The 23,596-nt window shown below is 40.2% G+C and overlaps 1 protein-coding gene across 2 annotated transcripts in view; it reads left to right on the top strand.

Annotated features, from left to right (window-relative positions):
- The window catches only part of TPD52 (tumor protein D52), a 230,156-nt gene that overhangs the window by 36,364 nt on the left and 170,196 nt on the right, over positions 1-23,596 (top strand). The gene's annotated exons all lie outside the window — the stretch shown is intronic.

Raw genomic sequence — 23,596 nt, 5'->3', positions numbered from 1 at the left:
ATCTTACTGGACATTTCTGTTTCACTGGATGTTGTTGCCAATTTATTTTTCTTGAAAATCTATTCCCAAATCTTTCCAGATGTTGAACTTTCCCAGTGTTCCTCATACCTCTTTGACCAGTACTGAAAGACTGCATTCTCTGTCCATCCTTTAAATATACGTTTCCCTGTCTCCCTGTTTACTCTCCTTCAGAGAGCTTTTGCATTCTCAAGTTTTCAGCTACAATTCCATGCTCAAGATTTAGAAATCCATTCTTTGACTATTCCTATAAGCATCAGAATCTTATTTCCAATTGCCCATGCCACATATCTACTTGGATGTCTCATGAATTTGACCAAACCGGAATTTATTTTTCTTTAAATCTGTTTAACCTCCTGCATTCTTTTTCTTGGTTGGTTGAACTACTGTCTACCCAGTCTTAAGAGTCATCTTTCTCTTTTTTTCTCCCTCTACATACAATTATTTAATCAGGCCTGTACATTTTACATCCTGAATATTTCTCTTACACTGCTCTCTATCATGAGCCCTAGCTAAGGATCTCATTCTCATGTGGATACTGCAGAGCTGTCCTAACTGGTTTCCCTTCCTCTGGGCTTGGCCCTCTCAAATCAGTCTGTCGCCAGAGGGACTCATCTAAGATGCCAATCTGAACTGTCACCTGTCTGCCTTTATGTCACCAACACTTATCTACTTTCCTCCCATTCCCGCTGTCCTTGTCTTAAGTCTCAGTGGGTGCCCTCCTGCCCTGAGGACCTGTGTGGTACTCCTGGCTCGCTCACTGCTTGCTTTCCTTCTGTTCCTGCCCTCTGCTCTTGCCAGGGTGTGCCTTTGCTGGCCTGTAGGCAGACGTCAGAGCTTTCAGCCTGACAGTGAAGCTTCCCCAAGCCTTACTTTCTCACCTAGCTAACTTTGCTCATTGCCCTTAGGATGTCATGTCCTTGTTTATCGCCATCCATTTAGCCCACATGCTGCTGCTGACTCAGTGCCTTATTACCTTTGTGCACTCCAGTTTGGTTTAATCTTATTTTCTGTTTTGTTTTGAGATGCAGTGAGATTACAGTGTTGCCACAGAGAAAGCCCTCATCCTGGTGTAAGACCTGATTCCTAGTTCTCATGAGAGAATTGTCATGAGATTTTGGATGAATTAAATAATTTATTTGATTTTTAGACTTCTCATCTATGAAATGGCAATGATGATAAAACATCATTGCCCAGAGATTTCTTTTTTGAAGGCTTAAGTGAGATAGTATATTGAAAGCAAAAGGAGAACATGTAAAGTAGAAATTATAGTAACAATAAACGTAATTTCCTTATTATTAATTATATGATTAATAATAATAAAAAAAAACTTTCACTGTGTCTCATTACCCATAGCTCTAGGAACTCAACTGGAAATCAGGAAAAACTTTCCAAATGAATAAAGAAAAGGATAAAGTTAGACTGGAGCCCTGGTCTGTAAGCCAGGCTGCAGTGTGTGAAGAGAGACAAAAGGTAACCAGTGAGTGCAGGTTTACTGTCAGGAAGGCAGCCTGATCTGGGATTGGATTGTTCTGGAATTAATTCCACGCATTTGTACTAAGAATGTAATCTCAGTAGGAACTCCTTATAACAAATGTACAAAGTTTCGGGGGAGATGCTTACATGACATTTTCCAGGTTTTAGAGGCTTAGTTTGGATGGTCTGCTTGGGCTTGACTGCTTTCTCAATGTATTTGTTAGTTTTGCAGTATGGGATTCATAAGGATTAATTGGCTGCACTAAGTAAGCATAAACCTAAGACTCTCTGAGATCTCGTTATAAAAACATTCAGTCACAATCCCCAGTCTCTGTGGCCATAATCTTTTAATATAATTCAACAATGTGGCCTCGTATCCTGCATGGAGGAGGTTCTTGTCACTTTCATGTTCACTGGGGACTCCCGCCATGTCTTGTCTTTTCTGGGACTGTGAAAGGGTGGCAGTTTTGCTTTGTTCACCTTAAATAACCCTTAGTGTTAAATTTCTTATTTGTTCTTAATAGAAAATGATGGTGGGTTGATTTTAGTCATGTTGGTAATGATCTTGTACCTAGCGGGTTATATTTACGAATTTGTGTGGATAGAGGAAAAGAAAACCAAGAGAAATAAATTTGAGTTTTTATTTTAGTGCCAATTTTTTGTTTAAACACCATGTGAATGCTGTATATTTTAAGACATATGGTAATTGAAGAAAACCCACTTACTACGAAATATTTGTCTTTGAATTTTTTTTTAGCTGAAATGATTGTAATAAATATTCTGTTTATATTGCTTACTGAAAAAGGTCAGATGACAGTGTTGATAAAAGCACAAGCCAGTTTTAAGTTTTAAAGCTGTACTTTCTATACAGGTATTGTATATTAGTCCCATCAGTAACTTTTACAGAATCCACCTGTAATTTAATTCATCCATTATTTTACTTAAAAATATTAATTTAATTCCAATTTTGTTATTTGAAGATACTATCTATTGAATTCTTATTTTATGTATGGTGCAAATTATGCAAATGTCTGTCTGTTGTAGTATTTTCTCTCAGGTTATCATTTGTCTTTTAACATACTTTTTTTTTTTTTTTTATCAGAACAGAGTTTAAGTTGTGTGTAGTCAAATTTAGTAACTTTCAGTAACTTTGGGCTTTTTATCTTAGAGAGATCATCCATACTCAAATTATGAAAGTAATGCACTATAGTTTTTCTAACATTTTAATTTTGTATATTTTCTAATGTTTGTATGTAGCTTTTTATTTCATCTGGAATTTCTGGCTTGAGTTAGGGAATGGTATGTCATTTCTCCACTCATATAAAATGTAACTACTTTTGTATATTAAAATTCCTTGGTATACACAGATCTATTTCTGGACTTCAGTTTGTTTTGTATGTTTTGTTTATTCTTATGCCAGTACTGTGTGGTTTTAAATTCCAGGTAAAGTCCATATTCTTTTAATTTAAAAAAAGTTTACATTTTCTTTTACATGGTGCAAAACAAATTTTATGTGAACAGTGATGTATAAAATGAAAATTGATATTCCTTTTTCTTTAACACATTCCCTACAGTCTCCCTTTCTAAAGTTAATTACTATTAAATTTCATGACTTCTTTCCCAGAAAACTTTTATCCACGTGCTAGGACATACACCTGTGGGTAAATGTTTACACAAATGGGATCGTGCTATACACATTATTCTTTACTTTGCTTTTTTAAAAATAGCAGCTTTATTGAGATATAATTCTTATAATATACAACTCACCCATTTCATCTGTAGTTCGTTGGTTTTTAGTATATTCATATACTTGTGCAACTTTAACACAATTTTAGAACATCAGTCCAAAAAGGTGCCCCTTACCCATGAGCAGTCATTCCTCATTCCTCTCCTTACCCCCTCAACACTTTATCCCCAGCCCTAGGCAAACACTAATTGACTTTCTGGCTCTATAGATTTGCCTGTTTTGGACATTTTGTATTAATGGATCTATAGATATGTGGCCTTCTGTAACTGGCTTCTTTCACTTAGCATGATGTTTTCAGGGTACTTCATTTCTTTATTGCCGAATAATATTCTTTTGTATGGACATACCATATTCTATTTATCCATTCATGAGTTGATAGGCATTTGGGTTGTTTCTGCTTTTAGCTCCTTTGAATACTCATGTACATTTGTTACAGTTTTTTGTGTGGACATAAATTGTCATTTCTCTTGGATGTATATGTAGGAATGCAATTGCTGGGTCATATGATAACTCTACGTTTGGCCTTTTGAGGAACTGCTAGACTGTTTTCCAAAGTGAAAACAGGAGTGTAAGAAGATTCTAGTTTCTCTGTCACCAACACTTTTATTAGCATCTTTTTGAGATAGCCGTCTTAGTGGATGTGAAGTGTGAAGTGGTTTTGATTTGCATTTCCCTGATGGCGAATGATGTTGACCATGTTTTCGTGTGCTAATTGACCATTTGTATATTTTCTTTAAAGAACTCTTTTTTCAGATCCTTTGTACATTTAAAATATTTGGTTACAGTTGTCCCCCCTTATCTATGGGGGATATGTTCCAAGACCCCCAGTGGATGCCTGAAACTGCAGATTGTACTAAATTTTTTCCTATATGTACAAACCTATGATAAACTTGAACCTTTTCACTTAAAGGTAGCACTTTATGGCTTCTCTTTGTCATATCCAAACTGCTAGCATCACTACTCTGCTGATTTGGGGCCATTATGTACTAAAATAAGGATAATTTGCACACAGGCACTGCTATTCCATGAGTCAATCTGATAACCGAGGTGACTGCTAAGACTGACCTGTGGGTAGCACATAGACAGTGTGGATGAGCTGGACAAAGGGATGATCCATGTCCCAGGTGGGGTGAGTGGGACAGTGTAGGATTTTATTACGCTACTCAGAATGGCACACACTTTAAAACTTAGGACTTGTTTATTTCTGGAATTTTTCATTTAATATTTTTGGAGCATTGTTGACTGCAGGTAATTGAAACTACTGCAGGAAGTGAAACCTCAGATAAGGGGTGACTACTGTATTTGTCTTTTCATTATGGAACTGTAAGAGTTCTTTATATGTTTTAGGTACAAGTCCCTCTTCAGATACATGATTTTCTAGTATTTCCTCCCATTCTCTGGGTTGTTTTTTCACTTTCTTGACAATGTTCTTTTTTTAAAAAATTAGTATTTTAATATTATTTTTTACATTCTAAGATGCTGTAGCAGAGCAGTTGGGGGGTGGAGGGAGAAGGAAAAGGGGAGAGAAATAGGGTGGGAGGAAGAGAAAGGAAGGGGAGATGTGGTTGAGACCTGTGGCACCCCCTCATTTTGGCAGGGGAGGTCAGGGGGCTTCTAGCAGTGGCTTGGTTGTTGCCGGGCTGGATGCAGATGTCAGGGGGATGTGGTTGAAGCCCTCGGCCCCCTACCGCCCCAGCTTGGGAGCCCAGGGTGCTTCCTGTGGCAGCTCAGTTGTCGTTGCTGGGCCGGTTGCAGATGTCAGGGGACATGGCTGAGGACCTTGGCCCCCCACCGCCCCAGCTTGGGAGCCCAGGGTGCTTCTTGATGATGTTCTTGAAGCATAAAAGTTTTTACTGTTGATGAGGTCAAGTTTATCTTTTCTTTTGTTGTTTGTGCCTTTGGTGTTATAGTTAAGAAATCATTCCATAATCCAAGTCCATGTATTTTTTCTTTGCTTCCATGTGTCTTCTGAATACTTTCTCCTTGACCTTGTTGAACATTTTTGGTCATATAGAAGTTTTACATTTTCATGTGGCCAGAGTTATCTACCATTTCCTTTCTGTCTTCTGATTGGTATCAAGTCCATGTTCTTAACCGCTGTTCATTACTGCCATGTAATTAGGATCTTTTTAGGCTTTGAGAAACAGACATGCTGTGTTTACCTCAGGTGATAGGTTTTATTGAATTCACACAGAATAAGGAAAATAGGATTAGTCACACATTCACGTTTGTGTTTTGGGGACACAGCAGTTGTCCAGGAACTAATCTGTAGGTGTGCGTTCTATAGGAGCTTGATATAAATTCCAGTCTTTGTCTCCATAGAGACCGCATTCCTTGCTTGCTCTCTACTGTGACATTCCACCATTATGGTTCTTCCACCTTTTCTGCTGCTTATATGACTTGATCTTTCTTCTCTGCTTGTTGAAACCTTGTGGCTTCTGCTCTCTTGTTGCTCTGTTTACTGTTGTCTGTCTTTATGTTGTTGTGGCTTCTGCTCCCATTCCTAAGTACTGACTTTTTGTGTCTTCATTTTAGACTCCTGTTCAGAGATCAGATTGTTTTGTTCATTCACTGTTCATTATAGGTAACTTGAGACGGGTGGAGATTTTCTGTCAAGCCTCTCTTCAGTCCATGGACTGCCTGCTCTTTGGACTAACCAATCAGCTGGGACTTCAAAAGTGGGGTCAAGTGATAGAATGTAGGGCAGCCTCTGTGCTTAAAAAAGTTAAAAATCTTAAAAAGGTACACGTGACAAGAATTTTGAAAAAAGCAAAGGGAGCATTATAAGTGACAGGCGCCTTGCTTAGCCTGACTTGTAAAATGTGCAACACACTAGGCATCTATTCTGTAGGGAACAGATGTACCCCCAATCCCAGCCACCATCGGTGCCCTTGGTTAGCTAACATCAGTGAAGGAGATATGACTCAGATGTGATTAACTACAATACAGGAAAGTATGGGAAGGCATCAGTTGGCAGAAGCTAAACCGTAGGAGCAGACCCTGTCATGCCTCTGAATTCAGGAAAGTCTTATTCACAATAGGTGGGATGTTGGTAGATGAAGGTGCTGTGGTAGGGCAAGACATTTCCAGAAAGAGGAATATATGAACAAAGGTAGGGGGTAAGAAAGCAGGAAGCGGAGGAAATGCTGCCTCCCTGGATCTCTGAGTCTGATGTAGGGGAGTTAAGTATGGGAAGGTCAGTTAGGACCCATTTTGGAGTATCTAGAATCCCTGAGAGGATGTTTGGATTTCATTTGATAAGTAGTGGGGAGCTGTTGAAAGTTTTGAGCTGGGCAATGACATTAATTAATGAATTAAACAAATATTCATATGTGTCGGGCACTGTTGTAGGCACTCTGAGATATATCAGTGAACAAATAAGCAAAAAAATATGAAGGAAAAAAATTCCTGCTGCTAGTGGGGGGAGGCAATCAATAGTTAATATATATAATAAATATATCATATAGTGTGTTAGGTAATATATTCTGTCCAAAAATGAAATACAGTAGGGTAGTGGGGACTTGGTGTGCATGTGGGGGGTTTAGGAGAAAGTGCATAGTTGTGATTTTAAATAGGTGGTCAAGGTAGGGCTAAATGAGAAGGTGGCAGGTGATAGAACCTAGGAGTTCATTAGGGAGAACAGTCTAGAGAGTCAGATTGAGTGGTGCTAAATGGGAGGGGAAACAGATGGAGAGTCTGGAGGCAGGACAACCACTGAAGATTTGTACAAACCAATTTGTTGCTTCTGTTATGGAAGTGGAATTTCTTTTCCACTTGGTTGTGTATTATACCTTAGCAAAGAAGTCCAGCAGTTAACTAGCCTAAGTTCCACTTTGTTTTTTCAGACTTGAGAGATTTCTAAATTATTGGTTTTCTTTACTGTCCAGTGTTTCTTTAAGTGTATTTATTCATGGACAACCCATATGAGAATCACCCGAGACACTAGTTAAATATATAGATGCCTGGGTCCCGTCCTAGACCCAGTCTTGGAGACAGAGCAGCATAGTGGTTAAGAACACAGGCTCCACATAGTTAGCCTGGGTTCAAATCCTGGATCTGCCCCTTACTTGCCTGGGTGGTCTTAGGCAAGATACTTAACTGTGCTTCAGTTTCCTCATCTATAAAATGAGAATTATGATAATGTTAATATCTACTCCATAGAATTGTTGTGAGGTTAAATAAATGAATTGATGTGAAGTGCTTAGAGTACTGCTGGTCACCTCATAAGCACTTATGCCGCATTAGACAACAACTCTTTTTGTTTTTACTGATTCATAATCTCTGAATGTGAGGCAAGTGACCTTTGGATTCAGCCCTCACCCTGGGTGGTTCATTTGCCCATGTGCTGTAGGATACATCATTACTACTTCCAGAGCTAAAGTATTAATGCATGGTTGCTTTGTTAGAATATGGGCCAATTAATGTTTTACCTCCCCAGATACAGTGGTTTAGCCACAGATGCAGTTGTTTACTGGTGCATATTTTATGCTAAACATCTTCTATGCCCCATGAGGTAGGTAGATATTAGCCAGTTTTACAGATGGGAAAATTGAGGCTTATGCTGATGAAGACGCTTACCTGATATGACACAGCCCGTGAGCTATGGAATTGTCATTGATATTTAGCTCTGCTTGACTCCAGAGTGCTCCCTCCTTGCTGGGCACCATCTTCTAGTTACTCAGCCTTTTTATTTTGCAGATGTACTTTACAGTCAAATGCATTTGTACAAATTCCTCCCCACTACTGGATAGAAACCTCACTGGGTATGCTTTATTAGTGGTAAGCTAGTGACATCATTCTGTGATTGAGGACTTAAAAAATTTTTTGTCTTTACAAGTGTTGTGATATAGGAAAAACCAAATTGCCTTTGCTGTTCTTGCAGGAAAGTCACTCAATACAGCTCAGAACCCTTTTGCAGCTAAATGTGCAGTGGTTTTTCCTCACACACCAAACAAGCAATTCTGCAGTGGATACCAGCTTGGTGTCCTTCAATTCAATTTTGACACTGTCTGCTGGAGATAGCATCAGATCCCACAGCTTGAGAACTCAGTCCCTCAAGACTGTCCCCTATACTTCAGACACCAGTCATAAATCCAGGCCTCTGGAACTTGACTAACAAATTATAAATTGGGGTTCCCATGACTTGCCTCCTTGGTTTCAGTCAATTTCTTATAGCAGCTCACAGAACTGAGGGAAAAACGCTTTGCTTATGTTTACCCCTTTATTATAAGGGATGAGACACACAGCCAGATGAAAGGGATGCACAGGGTGAGGTATAGGAGAAGGGACACAGAGCTTCCATGCCCTCTAGGCATACCACCCTCCAGGAACCTCCACGTGTTCAGCTATCTGGAAGTTCCCAGAATGCAATCCTTTTGGGTTTTTATGGAAGCTTTATTACATAGGCGTCATTGATTAAATATTGGCCATTGGTTTATCAACCCATCCTTCGGCTCCTCATCTCTCCCTGGAGGTTGGGGTTGGGACTGAAAGTTGCAACCCTCTAATCACTGGTTGGTTCCTCTGGAAATGAGCCCCCATCCTGAGCCTATCTAGGGCCCCCCAGTCATCTCATTAGCATTCACCAGACGCTCTTATCACTCCAGAGATTCTTAGGACTTTAGGAGCTATATGTCAGGAAATAGGATGAAGACCAAGTGTATATTTTACAACATCACAACAAGATGTTCTAGAAGGTTTTTCTGTTGGTAAGTTTCCTGCATCACAACTCATTACAGAAGTGTTTTTCTGCCCCACTTGTAGTACTGACGCAGCCTGTGTGGTAGCCAGTCTCCAGGGTGGTTTCCAGTGGTCTGGTCTTCCACTATACTAGGCATATAGTCCCCTCCCACATGGTACCAGGTTCAGTCTGTGTGACTAGTAGAATGTGGCAGAAACGATAATATGCTACTTACAAGATTAGGTTATAAAACACTATGGCTTCCATCTTGGGGTTTCTTTCTCTGTCACTTTCTCAGAGGGAAGCTAGCTGTCATGTTGAGACTGTAGGGTAGAGAAAACTTTCCCTGTACCTTCTGAGAGTTTGATAATTGAGTCTAAAAAGTAAACTGATAGTAAGCAGATTAATTTGGGAAATTATGTACAAATTTATTACATGCATGGGGGCATCACAGGAAAGAAAAGTGACTATCCCAAAACACAGCGAGGTCTAGAAGTTTATTTACCCTCTTCACAGGGGATAAGGGAGCGGGATGTAGTCAATTTAGGAGAGAGCAAATGATTTTGGGGAAAGATGAATGGGCCCTCAGAGGAATAGGTGGTAGGTGGTGAGGAAGTCTGTCTAGGTGTGGTGTCGACCTCCAGTCTCCTCTCCTGTGGTAATCTGTGGTAATGCTGCAATAATCTAGTTAATCTTCCCTGGTTGATGGGATTCTGGGGAGGGGATTCATGACAATTGTGTTCCTTTTGGACGATCTGTCTTTAGGCAGCTAAAGGAAGTTTAGAGAGCGCCCTTCCCTGCATTTGCTGTTCCCAAGTGCCCTCAGGTTGAAGTAATCAGCGTATCCAAGTGGCATATTTTGGAGTGGCATTTCCTGCACTCCTTCAAGGCCAGTGTGGGGTGGAAATGAAGCCTTCTGCCGATAGCTGTGTGAGTAAGCTGGGCAGCTGCTCCTCCAGCCCCAGTCCAGCCTGCACCTCCTGAGAAACCCTGAGCTGGCACTGCCCAGCAAAGCTGCTCCTTCGTACCTGACCTTCAGAAACTGTGAGATAATGTTTGATGTGTTAAATTTACTGAGTTTTGGGGTAATTTGATAAACAGCCTTAGATAACTAGTATATGCTGTGATTTTATTGTGAGATTATGTTACAGCCCTTCATTCCCAACATCCTGGAGCCCCTCAACATGCTCACTCTCCCTCTTGCCCCATCTCTCTGTCTGTCTCTGTCTCACACACACATATATAACTTCACTTGATTACCTAATTTACTCCTTTATTATTTATTTATTATATTTATATGTTATTTATTAGCTTATTTGTTATCTAAGTCATCTCTGTTCCACCGCTCTCCCCACTAAATATGTTGTTGACTGGGTCCCTGACCTGCTCTGAGGACATTTAATAGGTCATATTTCACTGTAGCACTCAGTGTGGCAGCACTCTGAGCTCAGCAATGATGTGATAGTTAATTTTGTGTGTCAACTTGACTGGGCCATGATGTTTGGTCACACGTCATGTTCTGGGTGTGTCTGTGAAGGTGTTTCTGGATGAGATTAACATCTGAATTGGTAGACTGAGTAAAGTGGATTGTGCTATACAGTGTGGGAATGTGGGTGGGCCTCATCCAATCTATTAAAGGCCTCAAGGGAACAGAAAGGCTGGGTAAGAGGTAACCTCTCTGAGTGTCTTTGATTGGGGACATCCTGCCTTTGGACTTGGATTTGGATCCTGTCGCTCCTTAGCTTGCCAAACTGCAGATTTTGGGACTTCTCAGCCTCTGTAATTGTGAGATGTATATATCTCCTCTAGAGAAACCTGATAATACAAATGACTTAACATCAGCTGGCTAGATGACTGAAGAGAGCTGACTCTTATTAATTTCTGAGATGCCACATGCTGAACCATCCTTTACCTAGCAATCAGAATGAATTTTGTTTAAGGTGGGCTTCTTCAGTATGGCAGGTTCTAGTTTCTGTTGCAAAAAACTCTTACCAGTTTTTAGAGGGATGTGCTGAAATTCTCGTGGTCTTCCTGAGTCTCTTCCTGTACTTGTTCCTAAGCAGCAGAGTAAAATCTATAAAGGGAAGTCAATTTGAATAGTGTTTCTGTTTTTGTTTAAATTTAGGAAAATGTGGCAGAGAAAAATTGTTAGGGCTTGGATAAGAAATAATTTTTGTATTAAATATTACCATAGTTTATGTCTTTCAGGGCTTCTTTCTGTATGGTGTTTTGCTCCATTCTGCAGTGAGTGCTCTTTGATTTCCAGTTCTTAAAATTTGAAGGTCAGATTTCTCCAGAATATCATCTTTCTAAATCAAATCCCCTTATGGAGAAGCTAAATTTAGAATTGTTCTGTTTTGATCAACATGTGGGTTAAATATTTAGAATATTTGCTAGGGCCACACCTGCCTTCTTAGAAATCAGCAGAGAGGAACTAGGGCTGCCCGTGGTCATTGTGTCATTGGGCAGTGATGGGTTGTCATCCTCTTGGATGTTTTCACTGAATTCTTGCTAAGAAAAGAGACTTTAAGGATCAAATGTAGGCCTTGAACTTGGTGTCCTACTTCTGTGTTAAATAAATATTTAGCCATTTCTGTTTAGTTTTAAAAAGATGTTATACCACCAGCCGGTTTTGTGAACCACCCTCAACTGAGGTGGAAGATTGTTTGAAGAGGGTCTTTCTCTTCCATAATTTGCAACACTTTTAGCTTTAGAATAGATACTCAAACCACTATGATTTTTTAAAAGAAGATGGCAGAAATTTAAGTAGAGCTACTCAGGTGATTGCCCACTTTACATTAACAGTGGAGCTTAATAATAAATCCATAATTTCATTTATTATGAGCTTAGACCCTCCACTGGAACTACACATACATGTGCTTTCTCTGGTGGTCCTTCCGATACTTTTAATGCCTTGATAATAGCCCAAGCAGATGAGTTTTAGTGCCCTGGGTATTTTCCCCTAGACAGAGTGGCAGAGTAGGCAAAATATGTTTTTTTCTTTGTTTGCTTGTTTTTTTAATTAATAGACTTTATATTTTTGCAGTAGTTTTAGGCTTATAGAAAATTGAGGAGATAGTACAGAGTTCCCCCACCCACCTTAGTTTCCCCTATTATTATTATTAATATCTTACATTTGTATGGTACATCTGTTACAATTGACTAATGTTGATACTAATTGTTGCCTAAAGTCCTTAGTGTACATTAAGGGCTCACTCATTGTGTTGTACAGTTCAGTGGGTTTTGGCAAATGCATAGAGACATGTATCCACCATTACAGTATCATACAGAATAGTTTCATTGCCCTAAAAATCCCTTGTGCTCCACGTGTTCACCACCTAAACCCCTATCCCAGCAACCACTGATCTCCATAGTTGTGCCTTTCCCAGAATGTCATATAGTTGGAACCATACTGTATGTAGCCTTTTCAGATGGTCTTCTTTGTCTTAGTAATGTGCATTTGAAGTTCTTCCATGTCTTTTCACGGCTTGATAGCTCACTTCTTTTTACTGCTAATTTTCCATTGTCTGATGTACCACAGTTTATTACTCATTCACGTACTAAAGGACATATTGGTTGCTTCCAGTTTTTAGTGACTGTGAATAAAGCTACTGTAAACATTTGTGTGCAGGTTTTTGTGGGGACATAAGTTTGCATCTCTTACAGGTTTTTGGCCTGGTGGTATAATCTACTTCCCAGTGTCTGTCCTCTTGCTGATAAGAGACCTCATTACTGTGGGGACCCACCCAGGCCAGCCTCTGCCAGGGGCTTCCTGTTCCATAGGAAACATTTTCTGAACAGGTCTGGACACAGAGGTCTTGTTGTGTCCTCAGGAAAGAGTATTTAATATGTTTAACAACAAATATTCCTTCATCATGGTAGCTGTGTTTCCACCCTTCTTCCGCTGTTCCATTCTAACCTTCTTATTTTGATCTGATAGCTATTTCCTTTAACGTGTGAGTAACTGTCTCAACTCTTATAGTTATGTGATCTTTTGTTGTGGTGGTGGTGGTAGAATATTGTCAACCTGAAATGAGTGACAGAGAAACCAGCTCTCCAAAACAAAAGAGTTTATTTGGGAATAGCAAGGGACTGCAATCCAGGATACACGTGCTATGGTGGACTATAGGCACATCTGAGGAGGTTGGGGCAAGGGAAAGTTTTTAAAGGCAGAAAACAGAAGTCCATGCAAACTGTTTTGAAACAAATGCCGTTGGTTACAGGGGCTTATCATAGGTGGTGGTGGCATTTGTTCTTTGAGGGTGCTGTCTGTTGCTAGGAGAGTGTCTTCATAGAAGTGGCTTAACCAGAAGTTCCCATTGGGAAAGTCCTTTGTGGCAGTTCCTGTTACAGGTGTACTTGCACGAGGGCCCTTCCTTCAGGGCCTCCTGGCTCCATTTTGTTAGGGTTTGACATAAATGACTCCATTTTGGTACTGACAACTTTCATGATATGTATAACATAAAATTCGTGATTTTAACCATTTTTAATTATATAATTCAGTGGCATTAATTACATTCACATCATTGTACAACCATCATCCCTGTCTAGTTCCAAAACTTTTTCATCTGGGGATATGATCATTTTAAAAGAGAAATTAAAAAATTCTATCCCAAGCTCTATTTGGCAAAGTATTTCTATCAGTTAGCTTTTTGCTAAATTTTGCTGCCTCGAGTTTAGTAACATCCCCAAAATCTCAGTTGCCATCAACCACAAACTTCATGTCTCCCTCATGTCATATATACTATATCATTTTCTTTTGGCTAGAACTTAGTCACATGGCCACATCTAACTGCAAGGGAGGCTGGGAAATGTAGTCTAGCTGTGTGCGTAGGAATAAGAGCAAATTGGTTTGGTGATTAGTTAGAATTCTTAGCCATACTAAGTAAGATTGTTAAGTTGTACACGGTTATCTCGTATTGATCTTTCAGGGATTGCATGATAGTAGTTGCATGGTTTCATAGTTCTGGATACTTTTCAGAAAAGCACTTTTCCACCCTGTGCTCCATTACCATCCAACTTGAGTTATGTTATCATTTTAACACTGAGAGAGCTTCCTGGAATAAATAAAATTATATGCTGGCTTTTTTTTGATAAATTTCTGTTTATAATGATGTTTTATAAAACTCAGAAAAGTCAATAAGGAGCCTTCACAGTAATAAATACAGTTGTTATTATAGTCTGATATTTTATAAATGTCAGGTCTTTAGTCTTGTGCCAAGAGGCAGTCTTGAAGCCTTCCAGACATTCATTTGGTTTCAAGATAATTGACTACTCTGTAGTTTACTTGTAGCATATACTGTTGTCTTTAAAAAGGAAAGTATGTGAAAGTTGGAGTTGGAAATGGCATTTCCTAACCAGAGTAGCAGGTTCAGATAGAGATGCTATAAATTTTGGCATGAGACTCTGTTTCTTAATAAAATTTAGGGAAAAATTGGCGATATTTGTCTTGTGTATTTTTTTAAATGGTTGACCCACTGTGTATAGTTAATTAGCTTGTTACGGTTTAAAAAAAAGTTCTGCTGCCTAGAGGTATGACTTGGAGGCATTTTGAGCTTGTTTGGAATGCCTCAGCTTGCTGATGATTGAAGTTTGTGGTCAAATATTAATTTAAAATAATTGCCCACTGTTGTAGAGAAACCCCCATTCACTTAAAGAAAAGTGTTTCATATGAGCCTCTAGGTGCCAGGAATAGCTGTGTGAGCACTGTGGAAATTTTTCCAAATTAAAATTGGGTTCACCAGTTCATTTATCCCTTTTAGGGTTCTGACAGTCAGTTGTGTTTATGCACCCCTACAGAGCTCTCCTTAAACTCATTCAGCAAATTGGAAACATTTAGCTTGGATGAAACCTTCATTATTTCCAATAATTTTGCCATAGAGACCACTGTGCTCTCAAATACATCATTAATGCTCTTAGACAGAATGGCCTGGTTTCATTCTCTTATTACTGAGTCATTATTCCAGTCTCTGTTTATTATTATTAGTATAATTCCAGACTCTAAGCAACTGTCGTATTGAAAAGGCCAGGCAGGTGTATGCCTGTCGTGACATAGCCACATATGCCTTGTTTAAACTTGTTGGCTTTGTGAACCATTAGGGTAGCAGGAAAACAAAAACAAACACCAAAAAAGCAAAACCTTTTTGGGTTCGTACACTTTGGAATCCAGTCTCTGACTTCCTGTGATAGAGAATTCACGCATCCTTGAAACTTCTCAACAGGCTCTGACTTTCGCAGCTAAAGACTCAACCAGAAACGGGTTTGGAGTTAAGCTGAGGGAGTCTCATTCTTACTGTGTGTCACTCTTGCTCTTTAATATTTCAGAAAAACATTTCTTTAAAAAAAAAAATGCCCTTGGCCTGACTATTGACATTAACGTAATTTCAATTATTTATTTATTTATTTATTTATTTATTTATTTATTTGTAATTTCAATTATTTTGAGCAGGACATTCTACCCAGAATCTTAGGGTTTCCTGCCAAGTGAGAATTTCTTCACAAGTCAATGGGTCAAGTAATTGGATTTGTGCATTTTAAGAACTCATTTATCACTTTAAAGAGTATTTGCATTTAGGTCTAAATAATTTGAATATGTCTGCTAGTTTATGTGTTTTTATTCCGGAGCAGAGGCTCCCAAGAGGATGTTTTTTCCTTACAGTACTGTGACACATAGACTTTTTCTCCCTTGTGGTAGAAAATAAAGGGGGAAAGAAATGGTATTGCCATAGGGAATATTTCTTACATTTCTAATGTAAAGTTTGTTTTGTTTTGTGTTTTTGGCGGCTGGCTTAGGGGATCTGAACCCTTGACCTTGGTAAAGTAAAGGTTTTAATCTGAAGGTTGACATACATTTTTAAAAGACAGCCAAAATGATTTCTTTGAGTTTTATTCAACTCAGGAATTGAATGCCACCCCTGAGTCTTCCCATGTGCTGCCACCCCCGTCCCCTCCTGGCCTGTGCCACTGTGTGCCTTCCTCTGCATGGCCTCCTTTGCTCTTCCAACACACACACTTGAAAATTCTTTAGCTTCTTCTCACTCCTACCCTTCCCTTCCACTGGCCTCCACTCCCCTTGTCTGACTTCCACCATCACTCTTACTAGAGCTTCTCTGCAGCATCACCAGGGCGCCAAGTCCAATGGCTTCTTTTTGAGTCTCTCTGGCATTTGGTCTTGTCCACTTTCTCTCCCCGCTTTATTCTTGGTCACTCAAGATTTTCTCCCATGTGTTTTTGCTTCTTGAGTGCACTGGAGCAAGGCTCTTACTAGCTACATGTCTGGGGCAAATTACTTAACTTCTGTGTGCCTTAGTTTTCTCATCTGTAAAATGGGGGTAGTGAGAAAACCTACCCCACAGTGTTGGTATGAAGTGCATAGAAGAATGCCTGGCACATAGTAAGGGTTCCTTAGGGGTGAGTCATAATTATTGTCATCATTAAAGGGCATTTCCTGCCCTTTGCAGGCTCCTTAGCTGGCTTCCTACTTGCAGGTGTTCACTGCCTCCGCCCACACCCCTCATGGGACCTCTCTTCAGGGGCCACCTCTTCGCTGTGTCCTCACCTGGCCTTTTCTCTGTGTGTGCACATCCCTGGTGTCTCTTATAAGGACACTGGTCTTATTGGATTTAGGTCTCACCCTTATGACCTCATTTGACCTTAATTGCCTCTTTAAAGGCCTTGTCTCCAAATATACTCACATTGGGGGTTAGGGCTTCAACCTATGAATTTGGGGGGGACACTGTTCAGTCCATAGCACCTGAGTGCTGCTGCTGGACAGTTGCTGATTTCCCATCTCCCCGCTGCAGACCAGCTTCCCATGAGGTGAGAATGAGCTTCCTAAAGCTCCGCTGTGACCATCTCCCTCCCGTCACTAACAACTCCAGGTAGCTCCCCTCGCTTCACATGCAGTGTGAGGAGAGTTACAGCTTTCCTGCATGTCTCATTCCTTATGTTTATTCATCTGGAAATTGTAGATAACATCACTAACCCCATGTTGCTGTAAGGGTTAAATAAATGCTAATGGATATTGCTGTTTCATTGTGATAAAAACCAAGTTCATACTCTTCACCTACCATTCAGGGTCCTCTGTCCCTGTGGATGTCCATCCTGTGGTCCTGGACCAGCAGCCTCCCATCACCTGGGGCTTGTTAGCCATGCAGGTTCTGCATTGGAATGTGATCCTGGGGGGGTCTTTGTATGAGGATACTTCAAAAAGTTCATGGAAGAATAGAATTTAAAAGATAATATGAATCTTCCATGAACTTTTTGAAGCCTGCTCATATGTGGAGTGCTGGTTTATCACCTGGTTCTAAACTACAGTCATAATTTTTCCTGCTGCAGAGAGGACCCTGGCTTTGGAGGCAACTAACTAGTTTCAGATTCCAGCTCTTTCTCTTCTATCTTTATGTCCAAAGACATGTTTACATAAACCATCTTTGCCTTGTTTCCCATCTCAAAAATAGGAATAAGCGTAGTGTTTACCTCATTGAGGTTTTGAAGATTAATTGAGAAATTATGTAAGTAAGGGAACATCTACCCTTGTGATTTTAAATTGAGTTTCATATTTAAAATTAAGAACTTTTTAAAAGTTGAGGTTTGTTTATTGTGGCACAGTGGGGTGGGGGTGTGTATTAGTCCATTTCTGTTGCTTATAAGAGAATACCTGAAACTGGATAATTTATAAAGAAATAAAATTTATTTCTTACTGTTTTGGAGGGTGGGAAGTCCAAAGTCCAGGGAACACAATCTGGTGAGGGCCTTCTTTGGTAGTGACTCTACAGCATCGCAGGGTGTTGTAGGGTGTCACATGGTGAAATGGCTGAACAAGAGAGAGCTAACTCCTCACTTGCTGTCCTTTCAAAGCCATCAGAACCACGCTCACTACTCCACGAATGGATCAATCCATTCACCTGGGCAGTTTTCACAATCTAATCACCTCCTAAGGGCCCCACCTTTCAATTACCGTAACAGGATTTCCCTTCCTCTTAACACTGTCACAGTGGGGAGTGAGTGTCTATGAGTTTGGGGGTGACATTCAATCCACAGCAGGGTGGGTGGGGTGAAGGAGGTGTTCAGTAAACGCCCACCCTTCTACCCTCTCATCCTGACTTTGGAATATGGTTCTTTCCGGCCTTTCACAGGGAGGATGTGACCAGGAAAGGATGTGATGGAGAGACTTCTTTTACTGTGTAAGTCAGCTGCTTCTTCAGTAGAAGATGGAGTGAATCCTTTCAGTTTTCACAAGTGGCCGGGAACTGGGATGTGCCTGTGTAACTAAGTTGTGCCTGTGTGGCTCAGTCCTTTTAGGTCAGTGCCCTTCATTTTTGCCATGAGAGGTGGCCTGCTCCTTTTTGCTCTGGCTCCCTCAAGCCTGCTAAATCTAATGCAGAGGAGTTCTTCTTGGTCATTTTTTAAAAACCTTTTCCAAATAATTTTTTTTTTTAATGGTTGGCCAGTACAGGGATTGAACCCTAGGTGTTATCAGTACTGTGCTCTAACCAAGTGAGCTAACCAGCCAGCCCATAAAATCTTCTTCGAATTTACAGAAAGATTGCAAGAATAAGAATACAGGCTGAGCACCCCTCATCTGAAAATCCCAAATCTGAAATGCTCCAAAATCTGAAACTTGTTGAGCACTGACATGACACTCAGATTTCAGATTTTGGATTTTCAGATTAGGGATGTTCAACTGGTATGTATTATACAAATATTCCCAAATCCAAAATCCGAAACACTTCTGGTCCCACGTATTTCAGGTAAGGGATACTCACCCTATAGTACAAAAAGCACCTGCATTCTCTACTTAGTTTCACTTACTGTTAACATTTTACCCCATCTGCTTTATCATTTGTGTGTGTGTGTGTGTATGTTTGTGTGTATATGTACATCTACATGTGCATAGTATTTAGTATTTCAACGACAGGCCATATATACAATGGTGGTCAGAGCAGTAGACTGTATCATATAGCCTACGTGTGCAGTAGGCTATACCATCTAGGTTTGTGTAAGTGCAGTCTATGATGTTCACACAACAACAGAATTGCCTGTGATGCATTTCTCAGACCATATCCCCTTTGGTGCATACATCATGGTCCTTTGCCCCTAAATAGTTCAGTTTGTGTTTTCTAAGAAGGCAGCTAGTTCCTTATATAACCACAGTACAGTTGTCAACTTCAATAAATTTGAAATTGATACAAGATTTTTATCTAATCTGCAGTCGTAGTCCAATTTTTTCAACTGATCTAGTAACGTCCTTTATAGGATTTCTTTTTTTTTCCTTCAGTATAGGACCCATTCTAGGATCAGGTATGATCTCTAGTTGTATCTTTTTGGTCTCCTTTAACATGCATCATTTTCACAGTCTTTGTTTTTTATGCCATTGATGTTTATGAAGAATGCAGCCATTTCTCCTTTTTAAAAATAGAACCTTCCTCATTTTAGGATTTGTCTGATGTTTCCTCATGATCAGGTTCTTCCTGGATTCAGGTTCTGCCTTCCTAGCTTGAACACTAAGTAGGTGTTCAGAGTGTCATGTTTGAGAACACATGTCTATCTGCTTGTGGGTAGGCACTTTTAAGACCATATAAATATCCCATTTTTTATCAAAATTTCTCCCTAGATTTAGCATCCATTGATTATCTTGCCTGAATCTTTACAGTGATGGTCAGGATAGCATTCTTCTGTAATTGAGAGTTTTCCTTCTCCCTGTCTGTCTATTTTTTGTGTGGACTCTTGGATTCCAATATTTCCAACAGTGTCTAATTTATTGCTATCCTTAATTATTTTGGCTCTTCAATTGTCCCATATTTGGCTAATCAGAGCCTCTCAAGCTGGCTGCGGTGTCACTGTGACACATCTACGTGGTCTGAGTGCCTGTGCTCTGCCTATCCTCTTGGGCAGCCACATGGTCTCTCTGAGATACTCTTCAGGGGTCCTCCAAGTAAATTTTGTATGTCTTACAGCTTTTAAATCAAACTATCCCTTAAAAGTCTTTCAAATTTGGGGAGAACGCTGACATATTTGAGGGATGTGTTAATAGGCAGACAGACAATTTTCTTTATAGTCAGTTGTGTATACTCCCATTTCTATTTGCTTTAACAAGAGTGGTCTAATGGGTTATTGCCATTTTACACAATTTACCAGCTGCACTGAGTTGATTTCTGAGCTTTCTGTGGCTGCCCTCTGCTGGCTCTTCAGTGCATGAGCACTTTTCTGGGGTTGTCTGCCGTGGATTTTTCTTCCTGCCCATTTTCTTTCTTTTGATTGGTTGGTTTCCTTCTCTTCAATTACACATATGGATCCTAAAATACAACCTGCTTTGATGACTGAATGTATCAATAATATCTTTTCATGTTAAAAGATGTATTTTTTTTACATCATCATGTTAATGTTTGCATATTTTTCTATAACGTGAATGTTCTTTTTAGCATTTAAATAATCCACTTTTAGTAGGCATTTGTATTGCTCATTTTTTCTACATCAGATAGCATCTACAATGAACATCCCTTGTACATATACCATTCGTATGTAACTTATTAAGTAGAGCTTGATAAGTGAAAGAGATTTGACAGGTAAAAATGCAGGGAGACTAGTTTGAGAAAATTGACTAGACCAAGTTTAGCATGTGTCCAAGAAAAAGGAAAATCAAGTTTGGCTGAAACATGGTTGGGAAATAGTGGGAAATATGGTCGGGAAGTAGGTAATTTAGGACTGTCTCTATTGAAATGATAGAATCCAACTCCATCCATAAGTGAAGCATAATTTATTTGTTTAATAACTAAAAAGCCAACAGTAGCTGGATGCAGGGGTTCAGATGCCGCTGCTCCTTCCTTCACCTGTCTCTGTCTCTCCTTCTGTCCCTTCCCAGACTCAGCACTGGTTCTCTTGCCTGTTGGCAGGGGGAGGAAAGGAACCTGCTTCCCCTTTAAACCAGCATCCAACAACTCAGGTTATAGGGAGAGTCACTTTCTTCCATTACTCATTGAGTAAACATCAGGGAAGGCATTGATTGGCACTGTTCACATCAGATGTCTAACCTAAGGCCAGTCCCTGTGAGGAACGGGATGGGGTTTGTGCGTGGGCCAGATCTGAAGCTCAGGCTCATGTCTAAGGCCAGGGAATAGGTGGGAACTATGGTCACTTCTCCCACTCTCCCTGGAACCCCGTGGAGCAGTGAAGTGGAATTCCTCAAGGGAAAGAGGGTGCCAAATAGACAAGGCAGCAGATGACCACCATGTTGTTGTTTGGCCTGGTCTCTACTGGACTGCTCCAGGTAGGTCTGAAGTACGATGTGGTCAGTGACACTGGAAAAGGGAAAGATGGAAGGCATATGGCACAGTTTGGGTGGCCACTTTCAGTGTGCTTCCTTATAAAGCGAGAATGCTTGGGTCAGGCCTTGGAGGCTCAGGATGGCCATAGAGATAAGAACATCCTGAGGAAAACAAGTGAGTTCAGTCTTGTGCATGTTGATTTCACAAGTACTTTTGGAACAGTCATGTGGAAATGTCCAGTAGGACAAGACCAAATCTTTCTGGTTCTTCCTTGGGCCACCTAGCCCACAGCAGGGAATAAAAATAGCTGCCACTGCTACCGAGACTTCCCTTCTTCTTGCCTGGATTGTACCACAGCCTCTTTACACCTACAGTGCATCCTGTACACCGTTTCCAGAGTCCTCTTTGTAAAACTTATGTTTATACTGTCTCTGCCTGGCTCCAAAACGTCTCATTTTTTTGTTTGTTTGTTTTGTACAGTATTTTGGTAAAGTGTAAAAAGTGGTCACTCAAGATCTTTAGTGGTCTTCCCCAAGCTACATTTCCATTTTTTATTTCTTTAACTCCTGTCTACTTTGTATGTGAATCTTGAGTCAATTGAATTATTAACTGTATTTCGTTAGCCCATTCCATGCTTTCCCCACCTCTGGTTCTCTGTTTTCACTTTCCTCACAGGCTACAATGTCTTGACTGAGAGGCATCTGACTGGAAATGTAAACAGTTCAAAGAGCCAGGATGTTACATCATAGTCCTAAAAGTGTACCTAAGCCAGTGGAGTAAAAATGGTAGATGGTTTCTTAAATTGTAAATTCTTACATTTATGAATAAGGCATGTAATGTCTACATAAGCCATTTGGTTTTCCCTCCACATTGATTATGAGCCGAATCTTCAGGGCAGCTGCTCCAGTAGAGAACGCAGCGCCTGCCCTGGTGGGGGGACTGGAGAGGCACAGATGGGCTGGGGGCACTTCACATTCTGTGTGCAGCTGCTCGGGGAGGACAGGGAACAGAATCTGGGAGAGCTTCTGAGAAGAGGTGGCATTTCTGTCTGAGTCTGGAAAGATGAATGACTTTGGCAAGCAGAGAAAAAGTGGCATTTCAGGTGGAGGGTGTAGCATGGGTGTCAATGCCAAGGGTCAAGGACATGGGGTTGAGAGAGGGTGAGAAGTGTGGAGGTGGCTGTGGCTTACACTGTATCTTTGTCAGTGTTATTCCCTTCAAATACCTGTGATGCTAAGAGGGAGAACAAGTAAAGTCAGGGAGAAATGCGTTTCCTGCCAGTGTTCGGTGACCTAATGCAGAGAGACAGGAAAGGGCCAGGTACCCCATGACCCACACTCTAGTCCAGGGATATAACTCTGATGCCTGTCCTGTCACAGTGAGAGACACCGTGGATTTCAAGACACCAGACGGTTCATTCTTTCATATAATAAAAAACAAACCATTTATTTTATTTCTAAATATAGAGTGAACAACATTTATAGTTTTCCAAATTTTGGTACCTTTTAGGAGAAAAATCCAGGTAGATTTTTTTGTTAAAAGTAGACTTTTAAAAAAACAGAAGTAAGATAAAGACTTCCCATAAATAGAGTACATGAGACTAACAAAAAGGAAAATTAAAAAATCACTCATGAGTTGAGATGGATATAGACTATCTTGGTGCATATATATTTTACACACTTAGATACACACTAATTTAAATGTTTAAAATATATTAGGCTTCATATTAGCAGGTAGATTTGAAAAGGTATCATACTGCCTTTCTTTGTTTTGCAGTGACAGACCATTGCCCACCTAAGGGGGTGCAGGTCGTGTTTATTTTTACCTCAGTACTTCGTATTAGATCCAGCAGGGGCTGCAATTGCCATCGCTTGAGCAAAGGCCATAGTTAGCATAGCAATGTTCTGCTAAGAGACTTGTCTCAAAGGAAATGAATTTGATAAACTTAGAAATCTTATTTACAAGCTAACTGTGGCCTAGTCACTCTGCAGGGCGGTTTGCCCACAGGTTTATTGCAGCGTCTGCAGAGCCGTGTACTTAGTCCAACAAGGAAGGTGCAGGAATACCTGGAGACTTTACCTTCCAAGTTGAGTCTTCTCTTTTCGGTGCATGTAACTGAAACACTATTTTTTCAAAAAAGAAAAAGAAAGAAGTCAGATTGAAATTTTTGTGACATTCAGCCAGACTGTACTTTAGATAAAGTAATAATGGTAATATAACTTTATGTTTGTACTCAGTTATGGTTAGAAAGCTGATTGCTAAACCAGGAAGCGTGGCTTTCAGAATTCTCCTGTAATCCAGGCTGGAAAAAAAGTATCGCCCAGATGGCATTTGCCGGAGATTACTGACTGGTAATCCTTCCTTGTCCTAGAAGATTAAGTCTGCCCTGGTGCAGTTGTGGTCAGCTGT

Source organism: Cynocephalus volans, chromosome 15, assembly GCF_027409185.1.
Source record: "Cynocephalus volans isolate mCynVol1 chromosome 15, mCynVol1.pri, whole genome shotgun sequence".
Taxonomy (NCBI): domain Eukaryota; kingdom Metazoa; phylum Chordata; class Mammalia; order Dermoptera; family Cynocephalidae; genus Cynocephalus; species Cynocephalus volans.
Note: the sequence above shows the minus strand (reverse complement) of the source record. Positions and strands in the feature narration are given on the sequence as shown.